Here is an 11,507-nt window from a genome sequence, read left to right on the forward strand (position 1 = left end):
TTTTTTTTTTTTTTTTTTTTTTTTTGAGATGGAGTCTCGCTCTGTCGCCAGGCTAGAGTGCAGTGGTGTGATCTCGGCTCACTGCAATCTCTGCCTCCCAGGTTCAAGTGATTCTCCTGCCTCAGCCTCCTGAGTAGCTGGACTACAGGCGTGGGCCACCACACCGTTTTTCGTATTTTGACGAGACAGGGTTTCACCATGTTGGCCTGAATGGTTTCAATCTCCTGACCTCATGATCTGCCCGCCTCAGCCTCCCAAAGTGCTGGGATTACAGGCGTGAGCCACCGCACCCAGCTGAACCCATCTCTTAAAAAAAAAAAAAAAAAAAAAAAAAAGAAGAAGAAAGAGAAGAAAAAAGACTGAGTATAGTGAGGATGTGGAGAAATGGGAACCTCTACCATGTGGTATTGAGGAGAATGTGAAACATTGCAGCCACCGTGTAAAAACACTATAGCAAGGCCGGGCGTGGTGACTCATGCCTGTAATGCCAGCACTTTGGGAGGCTGAGGCAGGCGGATCACCTGAGGTCAGGAGTTCGAGACTACCTGGCAGACATGACAAAACTCTACTAAAAATACAAAAAAAAGAAAAAATTATCTCGGTGTGGTGACACATGCCCATAATCCCAGGTACTTGGGAGGCTAAAGCAGGAGAATCACTTGAACCCAGGAGGCAGAATTTGTGGGGTGAGCCCCAATCGCACCATTGCATTCCAGCCTGGTGACAAGAGCGAAACTCTGTCTCAAAACAAAACCAAACCAAAACAAACAAAAAATATGGCTGTTACAAGAAAAGGGAAACATCAGTTACTCTTTACACCAGCAATTTCACTTCTAGGTATACATCAAAAAGAAGTAAAAGCAGGATCTCATATAGACACGTGTATGCCAATTTCATAGCCATTTTAATTCACGGTAGCCAAAACATTATTGTAGAAACAACTCTTCCTGTCAATGATTGAATTAAATTACTCTCAAATTACTTTTGTTTTTTTGAGATGGAGTCTCGCTCTGTCGCACAGGCTGGAGTGCAGCAGCGCGAGATCTTGGCTCACTGCAACCTCTGCCTACCAAGTTCAAGCAATTCTCCTGCCCTCAGCCTCCTGAGTAGCTGGGATTACAGGCATGTGCCTCCATGCCTGGCTAATTTTTTTTTTTTTTTTAGTAGAGACAAGGTTTCACCATGTTGGCCAGGATGGTCATGATCTCTTGACCTCATGATCCACCTGCCTGAGCCTCCCAAAGTGGTGGGATTACAGGCATGAGCCACCATATCCGGCCTACTCTCAAACTATTTTTTAAAAATATAGGGGGGAGGAGGAAAGAAAAATAAAGTTAAAATGTATTTTTAAAATCTTTACAAAAAAAGAAATAACTCAGGTGTTCAAAGTAGATAAACAAAGTGTGGTTTATCCACACAATGAAATATCATTCAGGCAGAAAAAGCAATGAATTCCTCATACATGATACAACACAAATGAAGCTTGAAAACATTATGCTAAGTTAAATAAGCCAGACGCACACGGACAAACATTGTATCCTTCCACTTACATGAGGTGCCTAGAATAGTCAAATTTATAGAGAAAATATGATAGACATTATCAGGAACTGGAGAAAATGAGAGACTGGGGACTTGTTTAGCGAGTACTGAATTTCTGTTTAGAGTGATGAGAGAATGCTAGACACCAATAGCTGCACTGGTTACACCACACTATAAATGTATTTAATTTACTACTACTGAATGGCACACTTTAAAAATGATTGAAATGGCAAATTTTCTGTTAGTATAGTTTATCTCAAAACAATTTAAAAACTAAAGAAGAAAACATGATTCAAGCTACTAGGCATAAAAATAACATCTGTCACAACAAATTACACTAAATGGAATAAACAGCAGATCAGAGACTGCAGATAGTAAGATGAGTGAACCTTGTGACCTAGCAGTAGAAAATATCCAAAATGACGCACCCAGAAAAAAAAAAAAAGACAAAAAGGTGAATAGAACAGTGAGTTGTGTAGTAGGGGAGTTTCAAGTGACATAATATGCTAATAACAAGACTCTTTGGCAGAGGAAGAACACGACAAAAAATATTTCAACAAATATTGGTTTCATATTTTCCAAATTGGATGAAAATTATAAACCCAGATATCAAGAAAGTTCAACAAACCATGAACATATATGTATATAAATCTACACCAAGGCACATCATCAGTAAATTACTTCACAGCAGGAACAATTAAAATATCTTTAAAGCAACAGTGAAAAGACAGATTAGCTACAGAGAACCAAAGATGGGATTCATTACATACTTATTACCAGCAACAATGCAGATCAATAGACAACAGAACATGCTTAAAGTAATGAAAGAACAAGTGGCCGGGCGCGGTGGCTCAAGCCTGTAATCCCAGCACTTTGGGAGGCCGAGGCGGGTGGATCACGAGGTCAAGAGATCGAGACTATCCTGGTCAACATGGTGAAACCCCGTCTCTACTAAAAATACAAAAAAATTAGCTGGGCATGGTGGCACATGCCTGTAATCCCAGCTACTGAGGAGGCTGCGGCAGGAGAATTGCCTGGACCCAGGAGACGGAGGTTGCAGTGAGCCGAGATCGCGCCATTGCACTCCAGCCTGGGTAACAAGAGTGAAACTCCGTCTCAAAAAATAAAAAATAAATAAATCATGGAACCTTAAAAAATAAAAATAAAAAAAGACAATGTACTGTGAAGTTACAAAATTATCCTGAAATAACCAAACAAATAGCCAAACAATTCTAAACAAAACAAAGAAAATTTAGCAATCTTAATCAAGAAAATATCTTTGGCAAGAAGATAGATGAATACGTCCATGGATCAGAATAAATGTTCCAGTAACATTTCTACACATATGTGGTCCAGTAGCTTTTGTCAAAGTGAACAATTCAGTCAAAAATTCTATCTTTTCAACAAATAATGCTAAAAACTAGAATATGCATATGCAAAAAATAGACTGTGGATCTATGTCTTTTGCTGTATACAAATATTAACTCAAAATGGATCACAAAACTGAATGTATCATCTAAACTGTAAAATGTAAAGAAAACATGGGTGAAATGATTTGACCTTGGGTTACATTACAATTGCATATATATGACAAAGATGCACAATCCATTAAAAATTGAGAAATTAAACTTCATTAAAATAAAAATTTGCTTTGTGAAGGACACTGCCAAGAATTTTTTTTTTTTTTTTTTTTGGAGACAGATTCTCACTCTGTCACCTAGCTGGAGTGCAGTGGCATGATCTCAGATCATTGCAACCTCTACCTCCCAGGTTCAAGCGATTCTCCCACCTCAGCCTCCCGAGTAGCTGGGACTGCAGGCACACACCACTATGCCTGGCTAATTTTTGTATTTTTAGTAGAGATGGGGTTTCATCATATTGGCCAGGCTGGTCTTCAACTCCTGACCTCAAGTGATCTGCCCGCTTTGGCCTCCCAAAGTACTAGGATTATAGGCGTGAGTCTGCTATTTTTAAAAAATAGCCACAGATGGGAGAAAATACTTACAAATCATAATCAGATGCAGCAATTATATCCAGAATATATAAAGAACTCTTAAAAACTAACCATCTGAAAATAATCAATGTCATTAATACTTGACAATAGAATATTTTTCAGTGACAAATAAGAACATAAAATATCATTCACCATCATTATCCATTAAGTAAATGCAAATTTAAGCCACAATTCTAATACCACTACACATAATTGGGAGTCTAAAATTAATTAAATTGGCTGTATCAAATGTTGGTGAAAATACAAAGCAATTGGAACTCACATCATGTTGGTGGGAATGCAAAATGGAACAGCCACTGGAAAACAGTTTGGAAATTTCCTAAGAAGTTAAACATATACCTGTCACAACACCCAGCCATTTTACTCCTAAAATCTTCTAGGCAAAATAAAAATCTTCTAGAGAAATATCATGTTTGCCAGCCACAGTGGCTCACACCTGTAATCTCAGAACTTTGGGAGGCTGAGGCGGGCAGATCACCTGAGGTCAGGAGTTCAAGACCAGCCTGACCAACATGGTGAAACCCTGTTTCGACTAAAAATACAAAAACTTATCCAGGCGTGCTGGCAGGTGCCTGTAATCCCAGCTACTGGGGAGGCTGAGGCAGGAGAATCTCTTGAACCTGGGAGGCGGAGGTTACAGTGAGCCGAGATTATGCCATTGCACTACAGCGTGGGCAACAAGAGCAAAACTCCATCCACCATCAAAAAAAAAAAAAATATATATATATATATATATATATTACATGTTCTTACAAACACTGGAATACTGGTATGTGAATTCTTATGTTTAAAACTGGTATGTTCTTAATTAAAACTGGTATTTTTTTTGTTGTTGTTTTGTTTTGTTTTTTCTTTTTTATTTACTTTTTTTTTTTTTTGGGATGGAGTTTCGCTCTTGTTACCCAGGCTGGAGTGCAATGGTGCGATCTCAGCTCACCGCAACCTCCGCCTCCTGGGTTCAGGCAATTCTCCTGCCTCAGCCTCCTGAGTAGCTGGGATTACAGACAACGTGCCACCATGCCCAGCTAAGTTTTTGTATTTTTAGTAGAGACGGGGTTTCACCATGTTGACCAGGATGGCCTCGATCTCTTGACCTCGCAATCCACCCGCCTTGGCCTCCCAAAGTGCTGGGATTACAGGCGTGAGCCACCGCGCCCAGCAAAACTGGTTTTTTTTTTTTTTTTTGAGACGGAGTTTCGCTGTTGTTGCCCAGACTGGAGTGCAATGGCACGATCTCGGCTCACCGCAACCTCCGCCTCCTGGGTTCAAGCAATTCTCCTGCCTCAGCCTCCCGAGTAGCTGGGACTACAGGCACGCACCATCATGCCCAGCCAATTTTTTGTATTTTTTTAGTAGAGACGAGGTTTCACCTTGTTGACCAGGATGGTCTCGATCTCTTGACATCGTGATCCACCCGCCTCGGCCTCCCAAAGTGCTAGGATTATAGGCGTGAGCCACCGCGCCTGGCCAAACTGGTATGTTTTAAATCTTAATAGCTAAAACTGAACACAAATGTCCATCAACAGCTGGAGAAATAAATTTTGCTTTCTCTGGAAAATGGAATATAATTCATGTAAAACAATCTATCTTCTAGAGAAATATCACGTTTGCCGGCCATAGTGGCTCACACCTGTAAGTAATCCCAGCACTTTGGGAAGCCGAGGTGGGTGGATAGTGAGGTCAGGAGATCAAGAGCATCTTGGCCAACATGGTGAAACCCCGTCTCTACTAAAAAAAAAAAACAAAAATTAGCTGGGCATGGTGGTGGATGTCTGTAGTCCCAGCTACTTGGGAGGCTGTGGCAGGAAAATCACTTGAACCCGGGAGACGGAGGTTGTGATGAGCCAAGATCGAGCCACTGCACTCCAGCCTGGATGACACAGTGAGATTCCGTCTCCAAAAAAAAAAAAAAAAAAAAAAAAAAAAAAAAAAAAGGCACCAGAAATGAAAACCACTTCAGTAAACACAAAGGATTTTTTTTTTACTATTGTTTGGATGAGCCTGACACAGAACAGTGGAAACTGCAGGATTCCATCAGGGGCGGCTGAGAGAGAGGAAGCATTAGGGTGGGACAAGATTACCAAGGACCAACAGGTAATGTTTGAGTCCAATGGATGGGATCCTTATCTTGAAAAGATTATTTCATGAATACGTATTTTTACATCATTTAGAAAAATCTCAGTGAAATATACCTATTTCTTCCTGTGAGCCATGGGCATGGAAATAATTGGGTATAGTAAACAATGCCCGGGGTGGAAAGAAACTGGTTCCGTAGTAAGGGAGCAGAGGGAGGAGTACCTGCCAGTGAGGCGGGTCTCTGGGAAGTTAACAGCTGAGGGAGAGTTGTGTGGGGCTCCCTCCTGCTCTGGATAGGTCTTCAGCCCATCCCCCCATCCTCTTGCGCCCACTGATAGCCTTGCTGCAGGAGGGGCACCAGAACTTCTTTGCCTGCTCTTCCCAGGTGGTTCAGCTGTACCCAGGAGAGAGGTACCAGGAGCTGGAGTGGCTAATGGGACCAGTAACCAAGGCATCAGTGGGCACAGGCTGGGTGAAAAGGAGAGAAGGGATAAGATAGTACTTGCATGGTGATCACCTTCCTGCCATCCAATCTAGCTCAGTGATGCGTGAGGAAAGGAAGTCATCAGTTGCTTTGACATGATGCTGGAGATAGACATTTCTACAGAAGTAGAGATGGGGTCAGGCGTGGTGGCTCATGCCTGTAATCCCAGCATTTTGGGAGGCAGAGGTGGGTTGATCACCCGAGGTCAGAAGTTTGAGGCCAACCTGATCAACACAGTGAAACCCTGTCTCTACTAAAAAAAATACAAAATTAGCCAGGCGTGGCTGGTTTACACCATGCCTGTAATCCCAGCTACTTGGGAGGCTGAGACAGGAGAATCACTTGAACCAGGGAGGCAGAGGTTGCCATGAGCTGAGTTCACACCCCTGAACACCAGCCTGGTCAACAAGAGTGAAACTCTGTCTCAAAAAAAAAGTAGAGGTGGGAGAAAGTAAGGAAGCCAGACCCCTTGGCCTAACAAATCCCACACCAGCCCTCCTGAGCCAGGGTTACTGACTCATGTTGGCCTCACCAGGCTGGGCTGGTAGCAGGGAACTGAGGCCCAGAGAACACCTGCATTTAGGACATAATATCCTCCAGACCACCAACCTGACCCTCCATGATATATCCTACCCTCTAGATTTGGGATCAGATCTTCCTCATGTGCACCATCACCTGAAACGGCCCAAACTTCCACATCCTCTGTCTCCCGCCTGTGACAGGGCAGGCATGAACAGCAACCCTCACTGCTACCCACACACAAGATGGGAACATGCAACTGACTGTCCTGACCAACTGCTCCCAGGCAGACAGCAGCCTGAATGATAACTTCATCGACATCCCACTGAGGAGCCCTATCCAAACCAGGTCCTCTTACTCAGCCTTTACCTGTTTGCTACTCAGGTCACCCCACCTGGCCTAAAGTGAGGTTCCATTCCCAGGCACTGACCCTTGCTTTCACTCAGGTGGCTCCAGCTGGGCTGTGATCCTTCCCCACAGCAGTACTGCATTCACATGCTTATTCCCTTACTGGACGCTAAGCCCTCCTTCTCTCCTAGTTGCCCACCAGGTGCACCCACAGGATGTGGAGTGTAGACTAAAAGCCTTGGAACAACCCTTTTTTTTTTTTTTTTTTTTTAGACAGAGTCTCACTCTGTTGCCCAGGCTGGAGTGCAGTGGCATGATCTTGGCTTGCTGCAACCTCTGGCTCCCGGGTTCAAGTGATTCTCCTGCCTCAGCCTCCCAAGTAGCTGGGATGACAGGTGCCCACCACTATATCCAGCTTTTTATTTTATTTTTATTTTTAGTAGAGATGGGGTTTCACCATGTTGCCCAGGCTGATCTCCTGACATGATTCGCCTGGCTCGACCTCCCAAAGGGCTGGGATTACAGGCGTGAGCCACCGCACCTGGCCCTTTTTTTTTTTTCTTTTTTTTTTTTTTTTTTTTTTCTGAGGCGGAGTTTCACTCATGTTACCCAGGCTGGAGTGCAATGGCGCGATCTCGGCTCACCGCAACCTCCGCCTCCTGGGTTCAGGCAATTCTCCTGCCTCAGCTTCCTGAGTAGCTGGGATTACAGGCACGCGCCACCATGCCCAGCTAATTTTTTGTAGTTTTGGTAGAGACGGGGTTTCACCATGTTGACCAGGATGGTCTCGATCTCTTGACCTCGTGATCCACCCGCCTCGGCCTCCCAAAGTGCTGGGATTACAGGCTTGAGCCACCGCGCCCGGCCCCTTTTTTTTTTTTCTTTCAGACGGATCTCACTCTGTCCCCAGGCTGGAGTGCAATGGTGCAGCCTCGGCTCACTGCAACCTCTGCCTCTCAGGTTCAAGCAACTCTTCTGCCTCAGCTTCCCGAGTAGCTGGAACTACAGACACCCGCCACTATGCCCAGCTAATTTTTGCATTTTTAGTAGAGATGGGGGTTTCATGATGTTGGCCAGGCTGTTCTCAATCTCTTGACCTTGAGGACCACCTCCCTTGGTATTCCAAAGTCTGGAATTACAGGCATGAGCCACCATGCCCACCTGCCTTGGACCAACTCTTCTAAGCTGATATCCCTCCTATAGAGGCTCCTTCTTTCTTTCTTTCTTTTTTTTGAGACGAAGTCTTGCTCTGTCACCCAGGCTGGAGTGGAGTACAAAGTGCACTCTTGGCTCACAGCAAGCTCCGCCTCCCAGGCTCAAGCAGTTCTCCTGCCTCAGCCTCCTAAGTAGCTGGATTACAGGCATGCAACAGCACCACACCCAGCTAATTTTTGTATTTTTGGTAGAGATGGGGTTTCACTGTGTTGATTGGGCTGGTCTTGAACTCCTGACCTCGTGATCTGCCCATCTCAGCCTCCTAAAGTGCTGGGATTAAAGGCGTGAGTCACCACGCCTGGCCACAGACTATTTCTTTTTCTAGATTATTATCTCTTTCTTGCCCTTGCCTGCCCAGGATAATTGTTTAATCCAGATCACCTTGTTTTTCCCCCGTGCTGATCCTTTTCATCATCTGACTCCTATTCTTTCCTGATTCCTTTGTCAGCACTTTACCCTCAGACACCTGAGGACTTTACACTGGGCTCCCCCAAGCCACTTCCAATACCCCAACCACCGACCTCCACCACAAGTTCAGGTCCCTGCCCAGAGATGTCCTTTCCCAGGCTCCCATCTCCTACAGGGTGGCTCTTCCTCCAGGTTCACCAGAGGGTGGCAGTGGAGGGTTATCTAGGTATGTTTCACTCAATTCTGGACCAGCTGCAACATCTTACCCAAGGCCCACCCTTTTTTGAAGCGTCAGCTCCATCCAGTCTTTTTTCTCTGTATCTTGGTGCTGTTAGGAGAAAACAACCTCTGTTCCGCTTTCACGGACACATGACCTTGGGGGCTGCGAGTAAGGAAGGCTGAGAAAAGCAATCAGACATGTAGAGTCCTAATTAGGGGAAAATAAAAATCGGGCTGGCAAGAGCAGCGGAAAGCAAAGAGATAAAGCAACTAAGCTACAAATCTGCCTTTCTCCATAGTCCAGGGCATATAAACAAAAAGAGGCAGATAAGCTATAGGTCTGTTTTTCTTCATGGCCCAGGACATATGGCCCACCTGCTCAGATAATATACGTAACTAACAAACTTCCTATCTTCAAACGCCTCAATTTATCAAACACCACAGCGTCCAGAAAAATCCAAATTAGCTCCCTGCTGCCTTGGCGTTATCACTCAGTCCAAGTTTCACTCTAGAAACTCCTCAGCAAGCCTGTTTCCCTGCATTCAGCTTCTCTTCTGCTGGCCTGCCTGTTGCCGCCTCGCAACGTATTTTCATACTTTAATAAAGCTGCCTTCCTTTACTGTCTTGGTAAATTCTTTTTACCCCCCGCGTACCACCGGCCCAGATAGTCATAGCTCTCCCGCGACACGGCAAGAGACGGGGAGGCAAAAGTTGAGGAGTGGGTAAGCTGTCTTTGCTTCCACTTCTGCAGAACTTGTTCTGTGGCTTCTTAAAACACAACGCAAACATCGCTTCTCTGCTCGAAATCCAATAAAAGTCCTCAATATGGCCCACCAGGGATCCGTGGGCTCAGTCCCCTGCCTGCCTGCCTAACCAGGTCTATTATTACCTCAGCACTCAAACTGCAGTCCGCGGACCAGCAGTACAGACGACACTTGGGACCCAGTCAGAAATGCAGGGGATCAGGCCTTCCCCACTGACCTGGTTAATCAGAATCTTAAAAAGATACACAGTTTCTTGTGAAAGTTTGAAAAGAGCCACTTACTAGCCTCCATGTTATAGAGTATTTCATATTCCTCACCTACGGGTTCGAGCAGCTGGGGCTTAAACTGGTGGAAGACACAAGAGAAACATCCCCGAGATGATGCGGCCGAGGGCGACGCCGCTTTCCCAGCACTTGTATGGGCTGATGGCCTGGACCACGGCTACTGGCCTCCGGGAACAACCACTTGCAAGAACTGGAGGGGCCGTGGGCGCCGCGATGAAGGCCCGCTTGTCCTAGCGCAGGCGCACTGCGGCCAAGCAGCCCAGCCTGGATTCGACGAAACGTGCTGATAGGCGAACAGTGAGGAGGCGGGGCCTGCTTCCGGCCGGGAAGGGGCGACACGTGATGGAAGAAAGGATTTCCGCTTCCGCCAAGAGTCGGCTGTGACTCCCACACGTGAGAGAGACCGATCGGTCTGCAGTTTTCAGCGCATATCCGGTACCTGGCACACTGGCCAGTAGGGAAGCCACAACAGATACAAAAATCTAATGTTTCAAATGCCCCTTATATATGCAACAATCTTAAACCCATATACAAATGAAACTACTTGGCTATGAAAAACACACTTCAATCAACTCGAAGATCCAAGAGATTACAAAATTTTAGAAAAAATTTTTTAATTAAACGATTTAGCAGGCCGGGCGCAGTGGCTCATGCCTGTAATCCTAGCACTTTGGGAGGCTGAGGTGGGTGAATCACCTGAGGTCAGGAGTTCAAGACCAGTCTGGCCATCATGGTGAAACGCTATCTTTAAAAAAATTTTTTAAATAAATAAACGATTTAGCAAGAAACATTATCTATTCAAGTTTTGAGCCTTTGTGTAGAGAAAACAGAATTGTCTCACCTCAGTGTTTTTTATCTGAAAGTAAAAAGTAGTCCACTACTTTAGTGTGGACTAAAGTTTAATGTCCAAGCATTAGGCACTGATAATAAAAGGCTGGGTGGGTTTGCAAGTACCTGTGGTCTCAGCTACCAGAGAGGGAGGCTGAGCTGGAGGGATCTTTTGAGCCCAGGAGTTTTAGAACGGCCTAGGTGGCCTAGCTAGACCATGACTAAAAAATAACAAGCCAGGCACGGTGGCTGACACCTGTAATCCCAGCACTCTGGGAGGCCAAGGCAGGTGGATCACCCGAGGTCAGGAGTTAAAGACCAGCCTGGTCAACATGGTGAAACCCTATCTCTAAAAATAAATAAATAAATAAATAAATAAATAAATAAAATTTAAAAAAGAAAATAAAAAGTAAGCCAAGCGTAATGGCCTGTAATCCCAGCACTTTGGGAGGCTGAGGTGGGATGATTGCTTGAGCCCAGGAGTTTGAGGCAGCCTGGACTGGACAACATAGTGAGACCCTGTCTGAAAAAAAAATTAAAAAGTGAGCCAGGTGTGCTGGCTTCTGCCTGTAGTAGTTGTTACTGGCTGAAGCAGGAGGATTTCTGAAGTCCAGTAAGTCAGGGCTGCAATTAGCTGAGATCACACAACTGCACTCCAGCCTAAGCAACAAAATGAGACCTTCTCTCTCGAAAAAAAAGTATAAATTTTATAACATTTCTTGGATTTGTAAATTTTATGGAACATTATACATGAGTTAATTTGGATCAGATTCCTGAATTACTTACATGTAAACCATTTCTCTATAGAA

General features: G+C 44.7%; 1 protein-coding gene across 1 annotated transcript in view; it reads right to left on the reverse strand.

The window, feature by feature from the left end:
• Positions 1 to 10,091, reverse strand: part of ZNF441 (zinc finger protein 441) — a 142,079-nt gene extending 131,988 nt beyond the window's left edge. Inside the window, exon 1 of the mRNA XM_032251663.1 lies at positions 9,904 to 10,091. The gene's annotated coding sequence lies outside the window, so the exon portion shown is untranslated. The remainder of the gene's footprint in view (positions 1 to 9,903) is intronic.
• Between the last annotated feature and the right edge of the window lie 1,416 nt (positions 10,092 to 11,507).

This window comes from Sapajus apella, unplaced genomic scaffold (genome assembly GCF_009761245.1).
Source record: "Sapajus apella isolate SASKATOON/1434 unplaced genomic scaffold, GSC_monkey_1.0 scaffold77, whole genome shotgun sequence".
NCBI classification, from domain to species: domain Eukaryota; kingdom Metazoa; phylum Chordata; class Mammalia; order Primates; family Cebidae; genus Sapajus; species Sapajus apella.